The 21,338-nt window shown below is 51.7% G+C and overlaps 1 protein-coding gene across 4 annotated transcripts in view; it reads left to right on the forward strand.

Moving 5' to 3' along the window:
• STARD8 (StAR related lipid transfer domain containing 8) overlaps positions 1 to 21,338 on the forward strand; it is a 76,872-nt gene that overhangs the window by 38,707 nt on the left and 16,827 nt on the right. For 2 of the 4 annotated variants that reach the window (XM_011217613.3, XM_034649145.1), the window contains exon 1: positions 5,725 to 5,881. The exons of the other annotated variants lie outside the window; for them this stretch is intronic. The gene's annotated coding sequence lies outside the window, so the exon portion shown is untranslated. Of the gene's footprint in view, positions 1 to 5,724; positions 5,882 to 21,338 lie in introns of those variants that run through there. 4 annotated transcript variants of the gene reach the window in all.

The raw sequence follows: 21,338 nt of genomic DNA on the forward strand, positions 1-21,338 counted from the left end.
TCTTAGTTGAGTGGCCCTCGAGCATCACCACACATCGTATGCCCTCTCTGATGTCACCCAGGGGCCTCTGAGGACTATTCTTCAGGGGAAATAGACAGGGTGGGTGGCTAGGGAATGCTTCTGTCTGCTCGAATTGAGAATATCAAGCCCTAGAGACCCATAATCCCAGGGTTGTGGCAGGCTTGTGAAAGCAAATCTCCCTCCGCCACCTCCCACCAGCAGCCCTCCAACTTTGTGGGCACTATATCTGGTTGCAGCACGAGGTCAGACCATCGTGGACTGATGGGGCAGCCTGTTGTGTGGGAAGGAAGAGCCCACTCTTTCTTCCTCCTCCATCTCCTCCTCACCCTTTCTGTTTTGTCCCAGGAGCTGTTTCCCCTGAGGGACAAGTGGAAAGGTCCCAGGCAAGAGGGCAGGATCCTGAGCTCTGCTCAGAGGCTGTATGTGTCCATTGCCACCGGGTGAGCTGGAGGCAGTGCAGGAGGCAGGGGCCGGGTCTCTAGACTTCTGGGCTTGTTTGGCCTCAGCACCCACCCCGCCTCTTTCTCTGCCTTTTACCTCAGCCTTCCTCCTTCCTTTTTCTCACTTTGCTCTGCTCTTCCTCCTCATCCTCAGATGACTCTTACACCCCCAAGTACTCCCTTCTTCTGCAGAAGCTCCAGGGATGTTGGGCTTCTGGGAGCCACGCCCCCACAGGAACACACAGAGAAGCTCACAGAAGCAGAGAATGTTACAGAAAGAAGGTACTCCAGGTGTCTGGGTGGCTCAGCCCGTTAAGCATCCAACTGTTGATTTCGCTCAGGTCATGATCTCAGGGTTGTGAGATTGAGCCCGTCGTTGGGCTCTGGGCCCTCTTCCCCTCCCTCCACCCACCCCCCCAAAAAAAGAAAATAGAAGAAACAAAGTACCCAGGAAACCAGGACCCAGCTCTGTTTTTCCAGATGAGGAAACTGAGCCTGGCCAGGAAGGAGCGAGCTCAAGGGCTGAAACTAAGTCAGGCAAAGGGGAATGCTGTTGAGGGGCACAGGGAGGGTTCCTCTGATCTCAGCTGCTTGTAGGTGTGCATGGGGGTGGATTGGGGCAGGACGAGGGGATTCATGTTAGAAGTTGACTTGCTTTCGCTCATCTCACCACACCATGACTGTCCTCTGAAGGGCAGAAATGGGGTGGGAGGGTGGGAGTGGACATCCCTCTCTGAGTGTCTGTGCCAGGTTCACCAAGTGCTCAGCCCCTCGATTTGTTTGAGCTGAGGCAGGCAGACCTCCCTGAGGGAATGGAGGGGGTGCTCCATTTGCCTGCAGCAGAAAACCTCTGGCCCCTTTGAGACTGGCCAGTAAATCCAGGCCAGGGGCCCATCCTGGGTGTGAAGTGGGGCCCTCCACACTGTCATGGCTCCGTGGGTCTGTTGTGTGGATGTTGGGGATCGGCTCTCCAGCAGCTGACACTTGGCCTAGTATCTGTTAGAGAGATGGGGGCAGGCTCTTGGGTGTCTTCTGGGGAAGAGTGGGAGGCAGAGACTGAGGGGGCCTGGCCTCTCCCTCTCCAGCTGCCTAGTCCAAGTGCCTGGAGGTTCATCGGGAGCTGCCCCAAACATTCCTTTCAATAGTTCCAGGAGGCAAGTGAGAGAGAATAAGTGCATCTGTGTTGGCGGGGGGGGGGGGCCCGGTCCTGAGAGAGTAAGCGATCCCTGAAACTCTCCTGGCCTGTGCCCGGCTAAGCCCGTACTCCAGCTTTCCTCCCAGCCCAGCACGGGGCTCCCCCTTTCAGGGTGCTCTGGAGTGTGAGGTGGGCACAGCTACAGTGGTCTCCAGGGCTGTGGGCTGAGACATGGTCTTTGGGATCCTGCCAGGACTGAGCTTCGTTCCCTACTCCCACCTAGCAATGCAGAGCAGGGCCTGTTGCCCCTCATCTTTCCAAGCCCCTCCCATTACCAAATCCCTTTCTTCCTACATTGGTCCTGCTCTGGCTGCCCCTTTTAGTGCAAATGCCCCTGCCATGGCGTGGTTCCTGAGACTTTTTTTTTATGAGCTGTAAACTGTCTTATGTTGTGGGGATCTGATCAGTAGCCCCCTTTCCTGAAGCTGGGTGGGGGCCCCAAATCTTTGAAGAGCAGGCCTTTACTGTCCCAGGCTTGACTTGGTGGGCATTCAGTGAGGTACGCGGGAATGTGTGTGCAAGTGTGAGGGCATCTGTGGTTGTGTGCTGCACGGGGCTGGTCCAAGTATAATTCATTTTCCCTTCATGGTTCCTGCCCCCCTTCTTTCTTCTCAGCTGGGAAACCTGGAGTTATTTGCTGCTGCTTCTTTAGCTCCATGGAGAAAGAGTAGGGGAAGCACCTGTTTCATTACCGTCAGCCATTCCAGAGTGGGGCTATGCCTGCAACAGCCTGAAGAGTCCCCATTCCTAGGCAGGGAGGGCTGTGGGGGCCACCAGAAGTTATTGGGCACTTATTGCGACCCAAGTATCTTGGGTTGTAGCTCACAGGAACAGCACCTGGAGTTTCTCTCTGCCATCTCCTAGAAGAAAGGAGCTGATTGGCCTTGGAAAAAAGCTGACCTGTCCAACACGTTGCTTGGCCATCCCATCACCTGCCACCACCCTTTACAGTACACCCTCACATCCACTGTCTTCATTGTGCCTGCTAGCAGCTACGCTCTATCCTCATTTTACAGGTGAAGACACTGATGTGTGGAGTGGCACAATGACTTCCCTTTGGTGACACAGCCAGAAAGTGGTGGAAATGGGAGTAGTACCCAACTCTTTTACTTCATTGCTCAGTGCCTCTGTCACCATACCTAACACTTAAGAGGACTTACTGTGAGCTAGCCACCGTTCAAAGTGCGATTTAGCCCCGTGGATCTGCTTAACAGCCATATAAGATCAGGATTGTGATTATCATCCACACTTTACAGGTGAGGAAACCGAGGCACAGAAAGGTGGAAAGTAATTTGCCCAAGGTCACACGGCTAGTAAGGAGCAGAGTTGGGTTTTGTACTTGGGCTGTCTGGCTCCAGAATCCATCATACTGCTCTTTGTATGACACAACTGGGTTTTGATAGTGGCAGACAGAGGGAAGCCCCATATCTAGGGCATAGAAATGCATACATGCACCCCAAGGCTTTGCCCCCTGCCCTCAGCCTGCCCTCATGCGCTCTGTTTCCCTGCTTAATGGCTGAGCAGGCAGCCAAGGCAGCGGCAGCAGCAGCACTATAGGATACACAGGCAATACTGGGGGCTTGTGGGAAAAGGGACACCCAGGACCTAAGGCTCCAGTTATCACCAGAGCCACTCAAGATGCAACCCAGAAAGGAGACTGTGAAAAGGTACCCTTTCCTCATCTGTTCCAGGCACCGTTACTGTCTGTCTGTTCCATGCAAGACTCTGCCTTAGGTCAGGGCCTGGGGGTAGATCAGGGAGCAAGGATTGAAGGGAACGAGCTATCTCCTTCTAAAGAGGCTGATTTCTTGCCTTTCCGAAGCTCATGGGATAAGAGAAGGATATCAAGAAAGACCCAAAGAAATAGCCTAGACATTGCTTGGGCCATTTTATTTTATTTACTTATTTTTTGCTTAGCCATTTAAAAATGTCATAATATGCATGGCAGATATTAGGATTGTAGCTTTTCCTGACTATTGTGTTCACTTAGTCCTTCAAAAGATGTTTTTATTGAGTACCTACTCTATGCCAGTCGCTGTGAAATTCTTGTTCTACTATTTGTAGCAATTGCTTTTTTGTAGTTTCTGTGCTTTCTGTAGTTTTCTCTTTTTTAGTTGTCTGGTTTGATCACTTTTTTTTTTCTTCAAGAACTGGGTGTCTCAGAATCCATCATCTCTGAGTCAGTTAAATGTATTTACTAAAAGGTTAGTGGGGTTTGGTCATTATTTATATGATTGCAATTTCTTCATGGTTGTCCCTTGAATATCTTTCAGCATTACTGAGAAACTGCTGTGGGCACTGTGCTTGGTGCCATGCAGTGGATGGAATCAGCTCTGACCTGGCTTCCTTCCCTTAGGGAAGCTATTAGGATACTGCAGGACCCACACTTTCTTTTTTTTATGATAATTTTTTATTATGTTATGTTAGTCACCATACAGTACATCCTTAGTTTTTGATGTAGTGTTCCATGATTCATTGTTTGCATATAACACCCAGTGCTCCATGCAATACGTGCCCTCCTTAATACCCATCACCTGCCTAGCCCAGTCCCCCACCCCCCTCCCCTCTGAAGCCCTCAGTTTGTTCAGGACCCACACTTTCATACCCTTTTAGCATTTTCCAGAAGCAAGATAAATTTGGCCCCAACTCAGGACCTTAGGGATGCTTGCAAATATAATGGCCCAGCCTCAGGAAGGAGGTCGTCTACCTTCCCACCCATTACAGGGGGTTCCTGACTCTGGGTAGGATTTTGTTTCTAGAAGTGAGCTCTGGAATACAGGTCTCATCTACTTCCAAGACCCACAGGGACATGACACATCTTGAACAAAGTGCCAGCTCCCGTCTTGCCATTGAGCGGAAAGAAGGGGTGCACCCTGGGGGTAGCCTTGCTTCATCATTTCTCCTCTGATTCTCATCAGGGCTAGCAGGGAAGGAAGGTGGGAGAATTCCAATTTGTCTGAAGACCAGACAGGAGGGGGACACCCGGGGCTATGTCTGTCTTTGCCATTGCCTGGGTGACCTTAACAAAGTTGTCCTAATAAACATGAAGTTTTGCTCTCGCCTGTGTTGGGTACTCTAGCAAACAAATTAGATGGATGTGGCTCCTGCTTTCCAGAAACTTCAGCTTCATTTCTCCCATCTGTTACGTATGGAGAAAACAACCCATGTGCAGGTATTATCCCTGCCATGGATCTGGTGGGTTAGCTTGAGTGAGTCATCTCATCTCAGTTTCTCTATCTGTAAATGTGGAGGATGGCGGTTGGATGGCATGTCATCTGGAGTACTCCCAGTCCCGGCGAACAGGAGTCCTCAATTCAACAATGAAGTCATGGTAGTGAACTTGTATTGGACCCTTGTGAGGAAAGGCAAGAGAGAAATCAAATCTTAACACTCTGTTTCTTATTGAATTTAAACCAGCTTTCTGATGTCACACTCTTAGGAGCCCTCGCCTGTCATGATTAATGTATATGCCCCAAGTTGTCCATGCATTTCTCCGCGGATGTAGAGTTTGGACTTAAGACAGAGAGCTGGGGGTAGTGGGGAAGTTGCAGAATGCTGGGGCCTGAGCAAGGTGGGAATGGCAACTTCCTGCTCAAATATTTAATGTCCAAGATTCTCTCTTGGCTGCCCGTACTAAGCAGAGATCTCACTGAAGTTGTCTCCTGAACTCCCCATAAATTATTCACAGCAAGCCACTGAACCTTCACGTGCACATGGCACATGTATTTAAATCCCCCATACGATGCCAGGCACATTCAGAGCCCAATAAATAGTCTGTGCGCCTGGCCAGCTGCTCGCTCCTTCACCCTCCGTCGCTAGCTCTGGCTGCGACTTCTCCCCGCCTACCCCCTCCCCACCAGCGGTGTGACCTGAGGAAGAGGCAGCCGCGCGGATATTGGAGGAGCTAGAAGGCAGAGCCCCGCCCACCACAATTTGGGCGACTTTCAGCGGAGTCCGGTGGGCCGGACTGCGCCCTCATTGGCCGAGGGTCCCGTAGGTGGGCGGGGCTCTGCCGCCCAACTCGCCGCCGTCCCCTCCCCACCTGCGCCGAAAGTGGCCTCGGGTTGACAACAGCTAAGCAGCCGCGGCAGCTGCTCCTCTGGCTGGCACCCTTACCCCCGGCCAGCCCCAGGCTCCGTGCGTGCCCCGGACGGGAGCCGTCCTTCCTGGCCCACTGGCCGCTGTGTCAGGGTCTCGAACCCCAAGTGGTGGACGCGGCCTCCAGGTAGGAGTTGGGGCGACGTCAGGCAAAAATCCGGACCAACGGGGCCTCCCGGGCCCCGTCGCTCGGCCTAGTCTCCGGCGCGCTCTGGCCCGCCCCCGCTTTTAGCGGTTCGGCAGGGCAGCGCACGCCGGACGGAGACGCGGAGGAAGCTGCCGAGCCACCTTCGCCCCCGGGGATTTGGGGTAGGAGTCGCCGAAATTCGGGGAGTCCCTGAGCCCGCTGGCAGCGCTTCTCCCGAGGGAAGCTCCGCGAGTCGGGTGGTAGAAGAAGCCTTTCCGTCCGTTATCCCGGGCCTGGCCGCAGTCTGGAGCCATAGCTCAGGGGCTTTGGAGGGGGACTGGAACTGGGCAGGGGTGGCAGCCCTTCGGGCTCTCTGCCACCTCGCCTACCCTTTTCCTTCCTCTGCTTTTGAGGGCATTTCCAGGAATCCCCGGTCGGGCCCTGTGGGCTTTCCCCTTGGCCATTGTCCTCCCTTCTGAGAAGAGCTCTGGACTTTCCTGGTACTAAAGAAGCTGTGGGGATCAAGTGAAAACCTTTGGATAAGTCGCGTCCTTCACGGCTCAGTTTCCCCATGAAGTCCCAAATGGGTTTGGATTACAGAAGCTCTGAGGAAAGGCTTCCTTCTAGTGGAAGTTTTTGGGATTTCCAAATTAGGTAGTCTGGGGTTCTCTCCATTTCTCCTCTCCCAAGACTCTTTAAAGTGGAGCACTGAATTAGGACTCAGGAAACTGGGGTTCAACCACTAATTCATGTGACCTTAGGTGAGTCATGCTGCTTCTGTGGGTCAGTGTTTTCAACTGCACTTTGAGCTGCACTCAGCTTCAGGTGGAGGGCTGGCTTTTGATATCTAAAGGGCCAGTCTTTTCCATGACATTCTGACTTGTCCCGCGAGTCCAGGCTCCTCACTGGTAGGTGAAAGGTTGCCTTTGAGATGCTTGGGGCGACAGGAGCTATGCAGATGGAAAGCTTTGCGGTGATTATACAGCCAAGCCAGCTGGAAAACTAGTAGTGGTGGGAAGGTGAGCAGGACAGCAGCCAGACTGAAGGTGGGGAGGAGCGGGGCCAACTCAGAGCCTGGGACCCCAGAGGTTGGGCTGGAGAAGCCTGGCTTGTCTCTGTCCCCCTTGGAGCCCCGAGGTCTGCCCACCTAGGAGGAGAGGGTGATGAATCACACCCAGGGCTATTTTCAAACCCTGACTCCTACTGTGGGACCTGTTCCCGCCCCCACTCTAAGGGTTGCTGTCTCCACCCACTGTCTTTTCTTACTGCTATGAATTTTCCCCTCACTCCCATCTGCCTGGAATAAAAGGAAGACAATTTCTATCTGGGAATGGGAAGGCAGACAGCCCAAGGGCATAGAGAAAGAGGGATGGCTGCCGGTGGTTTATGAATGGTTGATGGAGCAAGTGGATAAGAGTGTGATGGGAATGATGGTGTTGGGGGTTCTTTGACCCTAAAGCTACAGCTGCTGTATCGCTGGACCTTCCGGGTTTGGTCCTCATTTCCGGGATTTGACCTCTGTCCAATTTCGTTCTGGATTTGGGGTTTGGAATTTTTGCTCCTTGGACCTCTGTCATTAGGACTAGAAAACACCACATGGACAGAATTCCGTTTCCCCTCTTCGCTGGCCTTCTGTCCACCTCTTAAGCAACTCTTAGAGAAGTATGTTAACTTCCCTGAGCATCTGCAGCTCCCCTCCCCCATCCGGAGAGGAGACAGAGTTGAGAGATAGCTGGAGGTGTTTAGAGCGAGAAGAGGGGCAGAAGGTGCATAAAGGGGCTGTGTATCTTGTGTCGGCTGGGGAGTGGGGCATGAGTTGTGCAGGGTGGATGGAATGGCCTTTCTTATTAAAGCACACCTCCTGACTTTGAGCACAGGAGCAAAGAAAGTGGCACAAAGGGGTCTGAACTTTGACCCTCTCTGCCTTCTTGAAGTTTTAAAATTCTGCCCTGGGGCTAGGGATTGGAGAGGGAGCAGGAGGACCCCTGGAGCCAGCTACAGGGATACCAGCAGCAACACAAAAGCAAGAAGGTTCCAAAGGGAGGAGAGGATGGAATCTCTAATCTGGATGCTGTTGCAGCTGCTGGTGCTTTTCTGCTAGGACACACTTGGAGTTCTCTGGTCCAGCCACGGAAAGTTCAGGTTCAGTGGATGGCAGGCTTAATGAAAGCAGACTGTGCCCTTACCTTTTTGGAGAAGGTGGGGTAAGGGGTCTTGGGCTGGAAGAAGGAATTGCCTCTGGCTTGGGTAAAATAGAACTTTTTCTTTGGGCTTCAAGTTTGGGTAAGATCAAGTGTCTTGGCCCTGGGCCCTGGGCCCTTGGGAGGCTATTATCAGATAAAACAGAGATAAATGATCTCAAAAATACAAGGGCTCTAGGATGGGAAGTGGGAGCTCCCCCAACCTGCAACCCTAAACAAAGTAGTCGAGCACAGGCCTGGGCACGCATTTGCTGGTGTCAAGTGTTTCCTAAGGCTCTTTTCATCTGTGAGCCGCGGTCTTGGTTTGTGTGTATGTGAGGAGGGGGGGACTAGTCCTCGAATCAGTCTGTCACAGGTCTGAAATGCTGTGTTTGTGTGTTGAGTCTCCTCTTGCCCAACGCTCCACTTTGGGAACTCAACATGTAGCTGATTGCTGTCCCTTTTACCCCAACCCTCAGGGCACTGGTACAGGTAACTGGGCGTTAAGTTTCTCAGGAATCCAGGGTGGTGTGGAGCAAAGCACAGGAGACTGGGAGCTGGACATACGGGAGGTTTAAATAGAGGCTGCCCTGCTCCACTTGTGACCTCTCGGACTCTCGACTCTTGATTTCTCCCCACTGTTTCCACTTCACTGGCTTAAACAAGGGGATCCATGGCTAAGTGCTTTGTAAACTACCAAGTACTGGTACAAATTTTTGGTCATTAAGCTCAAGCTTGGCTAGGTCTTGCAGAGGACACAGAGTGTAACCCCCACCCTCAGGGAATCTACCATGTAGTTTGGGGGTTAGTGGCATAAATAATTCAAGGCCTACATAGTCTTTACCTCAGTGAGGACTTTTTAAAAGAAATCATTATGAAGACTTTCAATACAATATACTGAATATATATCAATATAATATAAAAGAGACAATGAGTGTAATAAGGCTCCATGTGCTCATCAGCCGACTTCAACAGCCATCAGCCCACGGCTATAATCCTGCCTATTAACTGCTCCATCTTAACTTCACCTTCCTTCTTGTTATTTTGAAACAAATCCAGGACATCTTATCAACTTATCTATAAGTAGTTCAATATATATCTCTTAAAGATAAGGCTTCCTAAAAAAATAGCTACTGTACCATTAGCACATCTAGAATGGCCCCTTAATATCATCAGATATCCTGACAGTGTTCGTATTTCCAATGGTCGAGGGGGCTGTTTTGCCCTTGCCCGGGGAGGCCTGACTAGGGAACCCTTGCTTTTGACTGAGGGGAAGGTGACTGATAGAGGTGAGGCAGTGACATTTGAGCTGAAGCTCTGAAGAGAGGCCCAGGCAAAGTCAGAGCTGGAGAAATTAGGGAGCCCTAGCCCCTCATTTTACAGTGCTAGCCACAGTCTCCGGGACTGCAGCTCCGGAGGCCGACTTGTGGAATCTTCTTGTGAAAACTTTGTGCCTTGCTCTTCTAGCGTTAAATGGGGTAAACTCTCCCACTTGCCTCCCCAGTTCCAGGGCCACCCAGGAGCTTGAGGTCAGCAGGCCTGGGAGAATTCCTGGGAGGCTTCTCTCCTCCTGGCCCCTCCCCTGGCCCCTGAGGCCACTTTGGAGCAAAACAGGATGCGTTCAGGATGAGCGTCTTTCCCAGCTTGTCATCTAATCACCAAGGCCCAGCTTGGAGCTTCCTCTCTCATTCATGATAAAAACCCTCACTGTCTCCCTTTTCCCTCCGCCTCAGTAAGGGTGTGCTGACTTCCTCCACATCCGGGCCAGCCCTCCTCCACCCCCATGTGGAGCTGAGGGAGAGCTTCCCTCGTCCAGGCCTCTCTTCCCACTGCTCCAGAGCAGGCTGTGAGAGGTTTGGCGAGACCCCATGAGCGCTCTCCCTGGCTGCAGCCTCCTGCTCTTGGGCTGTCCTTGGGAAAGGAGTGGCTCCTTTCCAACAAGCCTGGGGTCCTGCCACTGCTTGGTTAATGATTGAGCCACATAATAACCACCTTGAAAAGTCACCTCTGGGGGATGGCCATTAACTAATTCCCTGTCCATCCCAGGCCTTAAGGGGATCCCATCTTAACCCTCACCTCCCCCAAGGGGACACTAACAAACATTCCTTCACAGGAACTTCTGGGGCCAATTAAACGTCTGCCCCTCTGTCTTCGTTTGGGCAAACAGAAGTTGTTATTCACGTTGCTGAAAGACACACATTCATCTGGGTGGTTATCGAGAGGGTAAGGGAGTTGAGTTGATAGCGATTCGGATGGGCAGTGGGGTTAGGGGGATCTTTAGTCATCAGAGTCAGAAGGGGCTGGGGGTGTTTCCAGGAGCACTTGACCCCCTAAGGTCAATTTGAAAGAGTGAGAAATAACCCCCCCCCAAAGGATCTGCCGTTAGTGGGACTGTTTGTGTGTCTGTTTTCAGTACAGCTGTGGGGCCCTCCTCCTCGCTAGGCAGGGACATGAGCTGTCAGCCACACTGCTGCTGCTGCTGTAAGGCTGAGGCCTCTGTGGCGGAGGAAGAGACCTTCCTCCGAGAGCCTGTATCTTGACAAGCAGTGGGAATTGGGAAGGGTCAGGCCAGGTCCCATTCAGAAAGCTCTGAACCCCAAGCAGTTTTCTGAAATTTCAGTGAGAAGAGAAAGAACCAGCATTTCGGAACCGTGTGGGCCTACTATAGAGTCCGCAAGCCTGGCTTCTGGTTGTGCCTCTCTGTAGCTACTCTACCTGAATGACATTTGCTTTCTCTGGGCCTCAGTTTCCACCATTTAAAAACTGGCAGGGCAGGTGGCATGCACTCAGTGGTCTCTCAGGCTCCGTTGCAGCTGTAAGATTATGCATTCCCAGCCAAAACCTTTTGCTTGTCCACAAGACAAAGGTCAGTTGGCTTTAAGTTCTGTCAGGCCTGGTCACTAAATTTCGCCAGTTGACTGGTCAGTTTGGGCTGACCAGGCCTTGAACTGCCACAGCTTAAGTTTTCCTTGAGCATGGGCTTTTGTGCAGTTAGCTCTCCAGCCCCCTCCCCATGTTTGTGTGTGTCCCAAGTGGCCACCCTCTGACCCATTCAGCCACAAGTTAATGAGTGACCTGCTCTCCCTGGGTAGTAGCAGCCCAAGGTGCTCCTGGGATCCCAGGTCTCTGTGGGAAGCGGCCAAGGGCTTAGCCAGCCTCAGTCAGTCACCTTAATGCTTTCTCCCACAATACTGCAGAGGTAGGGAGCAGACCGAGCTCCGGGGAGAAGGGCCTTTAGAGGACACTCGGTCCCACTCTCCTTGTGAACCCAGATCTTCCCACCAGGTATTTGTGCAGCTCTTGTGCCCCCACCTTTGGTACCTGGGAGCACAATGTTTCAAAGCAGTTGCTTTCATTCATGGACCGTCCAAAAGCATTTGCTTATGTTGAACTGAATGCCATATCCCTGTGGCTTCTACAGCCCTGGGTCCCAGCTCTGCCCCCTGGGACCACCTAGCCAGTGTCTGTTCTCTCTGACTTGCAGAGGTCTGAGGATGGAACCCAAGTACCCCTGCCTCTTCCCTAGGCCAAACAGCCTCTGTTCCTCCAAGTACTTCTCAGGGGACCTGAGACCAGTTCCCTTCCCAGCCTCGTTACTGTCTTCTGCACATGCTACTGTTTGGGGCCCTGGGAATGGGGAATGGGGCTCTGGAAGTCCCTCACTCCCCTCTGTTTATTTCTAGCCTGAACTTTTCTACAAGACTTCTCTGTTATCTTTTTCTGGTGACTCCAGCAGGTGCCTTCTGAACCCCCAGAGTCCTGGGTCCAAACACCTCATGCAGCTCTCTGATGTTTGTTGGTCTGGTCCGGCCAGCTGTCATGACTGGGGAGCCCTTGGAGTCTAGGGCCTTCTTCTTGGTGCCCTCATAGCAGAGGGCAAGTCTGGTGAGAGGAGGTGCTCCCTTTTGATGAGTTGACTGGAGTACACCCTGTGGGGGCTGCCAGTATATCCTGTTTTCCTGCCACTTGCTTTCCTTCCCTTGAGCTGGTGGGGGGGGGGAAGGGGATATTTTGAGGAGCATCGAAGCCGGAAATGAGTATGAGCCATGCCCACAGTGGGGCCTAGAAGGATGAATCAGACAGGGAGAAACACCAACTTAGCCATTCCTCCTTTGCAGTTGACGATGATGACTGCGATGAGTCTTCCTATTTCTTTCCATTTCCAAGGCACTTTCACTTCCACGATTCTGTTCTGTTTTCAGAGCAGCCTGGGAGGATAAGCAGTGTGATCCTTGCTGATGCCCACCTGGGGCCCAGATGGGTCAAGGACCTGGTCTCCGAGGAGGGAGGATTTGGAGCCCAGGTCTCCTGATGCTCAGCCCTCCCTATTTCCCCCAAACCACACCCGGCAGCCAAGGCAGCTAGGGCTGACTCGGCAGCTTCCTCACCACAGGGGAACCTCTGCCCAGGCTGCAACTCCGTTCCCATGGTAGAGGGAGCAACCTCCAGGGGAGGTGGCCAAGGATTTCCTGTCCTTTATCTGGGCTGGCCCAAGGCTGGCCTGTCTGAGGTGTGAGACACGCACTTGCAGCCAGCTTTTCTGCTCCAGGCCAAGGTCAAGCCAGGCTGGGGCTATGAGCAGGCAGTTTGGGAAGTGCTTGGCCCCAGACGTCTGGCCTGAGCAGCCCCCACCTAGGCAGGGCTTTCTAAATGGGAAAAACTAAGAGGGGCGTGTGGGAAAGGGGCCAGAATGGAGATGAAGCAAAAGGCATGCTGAATCATATACATGGAGCTTGGGGCAGGAAAGTGTCATGGTGGGGGAGCAGGGGCTCTGGGATAAACGACACTGGATGACTTTGGGCAGATTACGTAATCTCTGTGAGCCTCCATTTTGTCAGCTGTAAAATGGAGCTGTATGTACCTACCTCATGGGGTTGTTGAGTAGTAAGTCCAATGTGAACAGAATTCTCACAATTATTGTTGTTTAGTGGTACTTTCTGCCACCTTGTCTTGTTGTTTTTCACTGACCCGGGCCTGTGCGGTGCTCACACATGCTGCCCCCTAGGCCTTAGGTCGGGACTTCTCTGTCCTTCAGATTCCACTTCCTCCAGAAAAGCATTCCTTGGCCACACCCACCTGTAGGGAGGGATCCTTCTGGCATTTATGACCATGACCATGATAATGACAATGATAATAGTGAACTCTTCTAAATTCTTGACACGTTTGAACTTATTTAGCTCCCATGGTGATTCTGTAAGGTAGGAATGGCTATCCTCATCCACATTCTACATATGAAGAAATAGGCAGGGAGAGGCTCAAAGAAGAACTTACTCAAGGTCACATGGCTGGGGAATGATGGAACTGGGGTCAGGACCCAGGCAGGCTGAGTCCATCCCCCACACCCTTAGCAACAGTGCCACGCCTCTCCTCCCTTTCTTGGGTGCCCGGCCAGGCGGCCTGAGCTTGGGCTTGGGTCTCCCTTCTGCCCCTGACTGCTTATTTTACCCACCAGTGATCAGGCACTCCTGGGCACACAGTCCCTAGGTCCTTGCTTGCCCCCTCCCCACCAAGGCGGACAGGTGGAGAGGAGAGAAATATCAAAGGGCTGGGGATCGAGGCTCTAAAGCAGAGCTGCACTGTTGGGGGACGGTGTGCAGGTGGAAGCTGGGGAGGTGGTTCTGACGGCGGCAGGCCTGCCTGATGAGCACCTTCCAGCACGAGGGGTGGAGAATAGGGAGCTTGGTGGCATCAGGGAAGAAGAGACATTATAACGAGCTCTCCTGACAATCAGCTTTCGTTATTTAAAAGGTGTGGGTAGTGAGGGGCAGGTGGGAGGCTGGCTGCATTAACTTTCGTGAACCCTCCAGCTGGTGTGGCCCATGCTGGTATTGGGCTGGAGGGGTAAGCTTTTGTCCAGAAGCTCTAGCCTTCCCCACAATGTTCCCACCTCAGGGCCCTTGGGGGGGGGCTACAAACTTCCTTCCTATAGGCTGTACCAGCTGTTAGCTCCATTGTTTTCGAGCACATTCTCTGCGATCTTGCCTCCAAACGGGGGCCAGGGAGTACTTCGGAGGACAGCCCCATCTTAGCTTCTGCCTCCCTGGGGAGTATGGGCCTGGTAGCTCCTCTGGCCAGGTGCTCCAAGAGAATTTGGCTTTTGTTCAGTTTTAGACTTTGGTGCTTAGCATGGGGCCTGGCACCAAATAGGAGTGGATTTGGAGGGCAGAGCCTAGGGAGACCATATGGGAACCGATCAACAGGATGGCTATGGGCATTTATGCAGGCTCCTAGCCCCTATCTGCAGTCCAGTGGAAGCCACTTGAACTTCTGTAACCTTAGTTTCCCCATTTGTGCAATAGGTCTGCTTTGAACAGGGCTGCCATGGGGACCACATGAGATGTGGGATGGTCAAGTGTTTTCTCTACTGATGGGAAGTTACTTCAGGCTAAGTGTTCATGCTGCAAAACTTCTGGTATATGTTTCTTGTGTCCACGGCCAAAGTGACTTCTCCTATCTGATGAAGAGTATTCTACCTGGTGGACTTGGAGGATTCTGGATCGACACTGCCTGGATTTGCATCTTGACCCACCACTTCCTAGCGGCTGATTTGGGGCAAGTTACTCAATATCTCTGGGCCTTAGTTTTCTGTCTGTCAAATAGAAATTTCATAGCACTTACTCCCCGTAGGGTTGTTGTCAAGATTCAGTGATAGAAACCATATAAAAAGTACTTATGCCTGGGACACAACACTGACTCAGAACCCTTTGGTTGTTATTGTTGTTATCTCATTTTATACTTGCAAAAACCTCCTGTTGTCAGTGCTAAATCATATCGCTATTTTACAGATAAGGACACCGAAGCACAGAGAATTAAGTCTTGCCCAGTCTGATCTGTGTAAAGTTCTTAGCTCAGGGCCTGGCACATAGTAAGTACTCAGTAAATATTAGTGTTTTATCTTAATTACTACTCATAATTATATTCAGTATCATAAGTATTGTTATCAATAAGGAACACAACCACAGCTAAGAAGTAGCAAAGCCCAGACTAAAAGCCACATTCTCAGATTGCTAGCCTGTTAGTCTTCCCACTGCACCCGAAAACCTCTGTTTCTAGATATCACACAGCTGTTCGGTCACCAATTTGGATTCTCCTTCGTTTCACCCCACATGGCCTGAGCGTGCACGTTGCCACCCCCTGCCCACAAAGCCAAGGCCCTGGCCCTCCCCTTTCTGCCCAGAATCACAGCCCTCCCTTTGGCTGCAGGGCTCAGGGGAGGCTTGTGACCACTGGCTTCCAGAGGGGGGAACAGACCCTGTGAAGAGGCTACTACTTTCGGGCCCATTTTCTGTCAGAGATGATTTTTTTTTCGGGATCTCAGGGTGGGGCCAGGCTCCTTTAAGGCATTTCCTGCCAGGGAGTTTATATTTGGCCTCAGCAAAAGGAAAAGGAAGTAGGCAAGGGGGGTGGGATGTAGAAGTGGTGGCACCGGGTCAAAATGGGCGAGTGCCAAGACTTCACAGGCCAAGAGAGGAAGCAGGAGATGGCGCATGTCCCTTCTCATGTAGGCTTGGAGGCCCTCGCAGGAGCTTGGGATGGAAGAGCTGAGGCCTCCTTGAGGCCAGAATGCCTTCACCCTCAGGCAGAGATTATTTTTTCCTTTTTACACCTCTAGGCCTTGGTGGTTTCTGCCTGGGGCAAAGGTGTTTTGCTGGTCATGTAGTTGGCTGAGTTGCAGGTGCGTCTCCTCAGTTCTGTGTCTTTGCTATAGTGATGCCAGAGGAATGGGTGGAGTCAGAGGCCCACACAGTGTTTAGTTGGAAAGCAGGACTTCCTGTCTAGGTGTTGCCAGAACATTCTGTAGCCCTTACCACACTGCAGGGGGGATACTGAGACAAATAGGACCCTATGCTGTGAGACTCTGGTTGAATGGGGGAGACAGTCTCATGTGCTGCTGAGAAGGTAATGGAAATATGTAATGGGCCATTTAATTTAAATGAGCCATTGAGTGGTAGGGGATTAGGGAGACATCAGGGAAGGAAGACTTCATGGGGCGTTTGACCTCCATCTTGATAGATAATGGGAGTTTGCGGCTTCAAGTCAGGCTGGGTCTAGGGTGTAGAAGGCCTCAAGTGCCACGTGGAAAGCAGTCGGCGTCTGCCCTGGGCTGTGGGCAGTGGGGAGCCTGCTAGGCTGCAGACTAGGAGAGCGGCCAGGTCAGAGCTGGGCTCTTAGAAGAAGAAGCTGGCAGGACACCTGTTGAAAGGAGAGACTAGAGGCCGGGAACTTGGAGGGCTTAAGTAATCCAGGCATGCCAACCTAGAGCATGGTTGGGCGTGGGAAACCGTGACCACTTGATGGAAAAGTCGATAGAACTTGGTGACTAAATACATGAGTCAAGAGAGGACAGAACAGGATGACTAGTGGTTTAAGCCTGGGTGTTCGGGTGCCTTGGAAGGCAGGAGAGCAGGAGAGCCAGATCGGGAGGGGAAGATGGGTTTTGTCTTGGTCCCCACCGAACACCCTCACTGGAGTGTCCCAGAGGAGAATGTGCAGGAGGAGGACAGCTCCCTCCTACGGAACCAGCCAGCGCAAATCACACATACCCCTGCTCTGGGTCTAGATTTTGGTGAGCGGCCATTAGGAGATGGAAAAACTGAGGCCCAGACAGAGTTGGTGGCTTGCCCAAGGTCACCCAACAAGTTCCCAGTAGAGTTAAGGCTAGAATGTAGTTCTCCTGACCTTCAATCCGATAAGCTTTCCACCCCTACCGTGGTGGAGAGCAGTTACCACTGGTCTACCATCTGCCCCAGACCAGTTAGGCTGGCATCTCTTGCCTCCAGGCTGGCGACTGGAGGTGATGGAGTAGTGCAGGACTGATGAAAACAGCCGTCCTTCCTTGTAACCATGACCTTGTCAGAGCACTTGGGACTGGGTTGGGGGCAGGATTCCCTGAGGGCAAGAGAGCTAATGGAGTGACTGTAGCAGAGCAGGTGGCAGCAGTAACCTTCACTGTCACAGGGAAGCCCTGGGCTGGGCAAGAATGTCAGCTGCCTGCTTTATCCCTGCTGTATCAAGTGCCAGCCTAGGAGACCATAGACTGGACTCTGGACCCAAATTTTCAAGCAGCCCTGGGAGGCCAGAGGCCTGGTTTAGCCACAGGGCCCTCATGAGCCTCCCTCACTTAAAGCTGCATACCAGATCTCAGGCTTCAGCTTCTTGGGGAGAGGGGCGCAGTTGGGGGTTTCTTGTGTAACTTCCATATTTATAAAAACTCCAAACTCAAACTGCCACCTGTCCCTGGCTGACCTGACCCTGCCTGCAAAGGACTGCTGGCGTCCACAGACAAGGGACCTCCGCTGAATCATGCATCCAGTCTTTGCCTCATTCCTCAGGACATCCTCAAGGAAGGGTGGGGATACCTGGAAGTGCCTGAGGCCCCCAGGTAAGCTGGAGGCTGAGCTCACAGTGCCACACTTCAGGTCTGGAATCAGCCTTTCTTTTGTTGTGAGGATTGTCCTGGCCTTTATTCAGTAGGTGCTAGTAGCATCCTTCCACAGGATGACCAAGAATGTTTCTAAACATTGTCAAAGGTCCCCTGGGGCATAACATTGTCCCTGGTCGAGAATCCCTGAGGCTCTGTGGCTTTGGTGTGGACATGGAGCGTTAAGGAGAGAGGGGTATCAGAATGGAGAGCCACACATGTCAGCCTGCCACTAGCCAGCAAGAAGATTCAGTGGCTTCACTATGTTGCCATCCAGTCAAATGGTACTGTCCCTTCCTGGGCTGTGTGCCTTGGTGGTGCCTCAGTTCTGACAGGGAGACTCCAAAAGTGTTGCTTGTATGGGCCCAGGAGCTTGGCATCCAGCTGTAGCCCTGGCTTAGATCAAGACTGGCATCCCAACAGGTGCAGCAGGGGCCCCAAGTCCTGCCTGCGACCCAACAAGCTAGAGGCCAGCCAGTGGTTAGCACTGCCAAGCTAGCTGCTTGAAATCCAACAGCCCTTACTGTGGCACCCCTGCTGTGAGGTTTGGAATGTGGGATGAAAGCTATTTCGGTCTTGCGTCTTTCTTCCCTTTGCACTCCTCCCCTGTAAGAATCTAGTAAGAATTGTAATTACAGCTAAGAGCAGCAGTAGCAGGGAGACGAGTGTACCCAATTTCCCAGAGGACAGGGTATCGCAGACCCCCCTGAATGTCCCGTCCAAGGTCAGGAGGGGAAGTCTTGGCAGTCGTAAAATTCATGACAGCTGTTATGAGCCCTTGTGAGGGCTCCTCTCCCTCTGTCCCTCGGTGTGGGGGGTGCATAGCCAGACAGTCATCTGTTGTAGCATTTGTGCAAAGTTGAACGAAGCCCCGCCTCTGAGGGATCCAAGGCTCAAGGCTGGGTGGGGACACTTCTTGTGGCCTAGCCTCCTTAGATATATCCTTACGGGAGGGTGAAAGGAGCTGCTAATAACCACTTGGAGCCAAGTGAGATAGATTTCTGGCCCCTGCCAGAAAGCCAACATCTCTTCCTTAAACAGGATCCCTCTCTAGGAGTGAAGGTGGGCAAAGGAAAAGGGCTTTGGATCTACCAAGAGAAATGAGCTGAGAAGCTGTTTGCCAGAACTTAGCATTTCCCTATAGCAGCAGGACCTGGAGAGTTGGGGGGCCCTTCTGCCACCCTGGAATACCAGCTTGGCCTTACAAAGCCCACCTTGGAAACTTGGGTCATCACACAGACAGTGGCATCCCAGGTCTTTCTCTACTGCCTCAGAACGCAGGCTTTTCCTCCTGTGGTCACTAAAGGTGGGAGAGACCATGCTGATACCAGACCTTGTTTGGGAGACACTTGTCCTACAGTGAGGGCCATGAAGGAGATGTCTTTCCAAATAGAAAGCAAAGTAAGGCAAAGGAAATCAGCACATTTGCTGAAAGCTTCCTTTTGGAGTAGGTCAGCTAACTGTTTGAATAGATTACCTTCACAAACACCCACAGACTCGCCCTCCCCTGTCCCACCATATGCATTCGTATTACTGCTCATTGCTCTCTTGCTCCTTCACTTGAACCTAGAGAGAACATGGACCAGTGATTAGAATAGGCCTGAGTCTGGCCTCTGGCTGGAATCTTTTCAGAGACCTACGCTGTGGCTTTTTAGCTGGCCATGTTTGCTCAGGGCAGCGGTTCTCCATCTTGCCTGCACTTTAGAATCATGTGGAAAGCTCTCAAAAACAGATGGAAACTTTCCCAGAGATTCTAGTTTAATTGGTCATGACTGGGGCCCAGGCACCAGAATTTTTAAAAAGATTTTATTTATTATTTATTTATTTATTTATTTATTTATTTATTTATTTATGAGGGAGAGAGAGCATGCGAGCATGAGTAGGGGGTGGAGCAAAGGGAGAAGCAGGGAGCTGAGCAGGGAGCCTGACATGGGGCTCCATCCCAGGACTCTGGGATCATGACCTGAGCCGAAGGCAGATACTTAACCAACTGAGCCACCCAAGCGCCCCCAGGCACTGGAATTTTTAAAAGCTCTCAAATTATAATGTGCAGTCTGAGCTGAGAGGTTACTGTTTTGGCAGTAACAAGGACCGTTTGATCTGGGCCTCTGTGACATCCACCCATTGCTTGTCCTGGGCCCTGAGTCTTACCTGGTACCTATGCCTGAGTTGAGTTTTGGGTTGGGAAAGAGTAGGCAGAAGTGGGGTCTGGGAAGCTCTCTCAAAGCCCACTGAGTGACCACAAGACGGAAGGACTCAAGTCCCCCAAGTGTGGCATGAAGAGGGTGGGGCTTGTGATATTGGCTGGGTGAGGCCTGACCTCCCTCAACTTGGTTGCCCTTTTCTTTTACTCCTAGCTCATGCTCATTTTTTTTTTTTACAAGTAGGACACAGTCTGAACTGAGCCTTAAAGGCTGTGAATGTGTGCATACCAAGGTCAAGTAGTCTTTTTTTTTAAGTTTTTATTTAAATTCCAGTTAGTGAACATACAGTATAATATTAGTTTCAGGAGAGAGAAAGAGGCCAAGTTCAAGTAGTCTTAACAAAAGTAGGGCTCTCTAATGATAACATTCATACAGCCACTTTCAAAACCAGGCAAAACCTGACCCATTCCACACACGGAGGTAGGCAGGAAAGCTATTGGTCCTCACTACATAGATCAAAATCCAAAGCTTAGGGAATGAAGCAAGTTGGCTAAAATGACTTAGGCAGCAAGTAGGGAAGCTGGCTTGATTGGAAAAAGCTCTTTCTTCAACTCAGTTATCTATCATCTTTGAGCATTATTGCATTTCCTCCATGGGAGATGTTGCTGCCCCTTCCCTGAGTGCATAAACTACCCTTGTTCATCTAGTGTTTTTCAGGAACAGAAACCCTGCTTTTCTCCTCATCCCACCCTTCTCTGAATAGAAAAGAAGCTCTGTGCTACGAGGATCCTGTGCATGGCCTGTGTAAGTGTAGGTGCAGATCCTGTCATTGATCTCTGAAATCATCTGCTGCTGCTCAGCCATTTTCCTTTGACACTCCTTCCAGGAAACCTGTGGGTATGGCCTTGAGACCTGATTGGACTCTGGAGCTTTTGAGTATGCCCCTTTCCCAAATTCTTATGGTTCAGGTCAGCTGGGACCCTCCCCAGGGAGAGAGTCTGGGCTTAAATCTCTGTGGAATCCAGCTTGTGCCACCTGAGTGCCATTCCTGACCTGTCCCAGCATAGCATCCTAGCTTTGGCCAGAGCACGGCCTGCAGAATATAGCAGTTGAAATGGCTGAAATCTGCACATCTGTACGTAGAAGCAGGACTAGCTTCTAGTCTAGAAGCAGGCATTCCTTCATCCCTCGCCTCAGCCTGCCCAGTGTCACTCTCCCCGCCGAGCACTTAAGGCAATCCTTAGTCTGGGACACCTGGGCTCCAACCTCAGGGTGAGTGGTCACTTCTGGCCCCAGCCTGAGTAGGCTGGGACAGGTGGGAGGCATGAACGCAAAGCGCTTTAGCTCAGTCCTTAATCACCAAGACATATGTCTCTGACTGCTCCATCTGGGAGGGAGCCTCAGGGCCTCCCAACCCTCCACGAGGTGGTGTATTGTTGGGAGCCAGTGTCGCTGACATCCTGTTGGGTAATAACCCATCACATTCTCCAGATTCCTGCCAGGGAGGACTTGCTGGGGATTCAGTCTGGAACTCCTTGGCTCCTTTGTCTTTTGGAGCTATTGTGGTGTCTTTGAGACTGCCTCCTAACTAACCTCACTTCCCAGAGCCATTTGACTGCAATTTTGACAGTAATGTGGATGCAGCCACTTTCCAGACCCAAAAGGAAATGCCAGCTGGGCCTCTTTCTTCTGTTTGTTCTTTTTTCTTAGGA

This window comes from Ailuropoda melanoleuca, chromosome X (assembly GCF_002007445.2).
Source record: "Ailuropoda melanoleuca isolate Jingjing chromosome X, ASM200744v2, whole genome shotgun sequence".
Taxonomy (NCBI): Eukaryota; Metazoa; Chordata; class Mammalia; order Carnivora; family Ursidae; genus Ailuropoda; species Ailuropoda melanoleuca.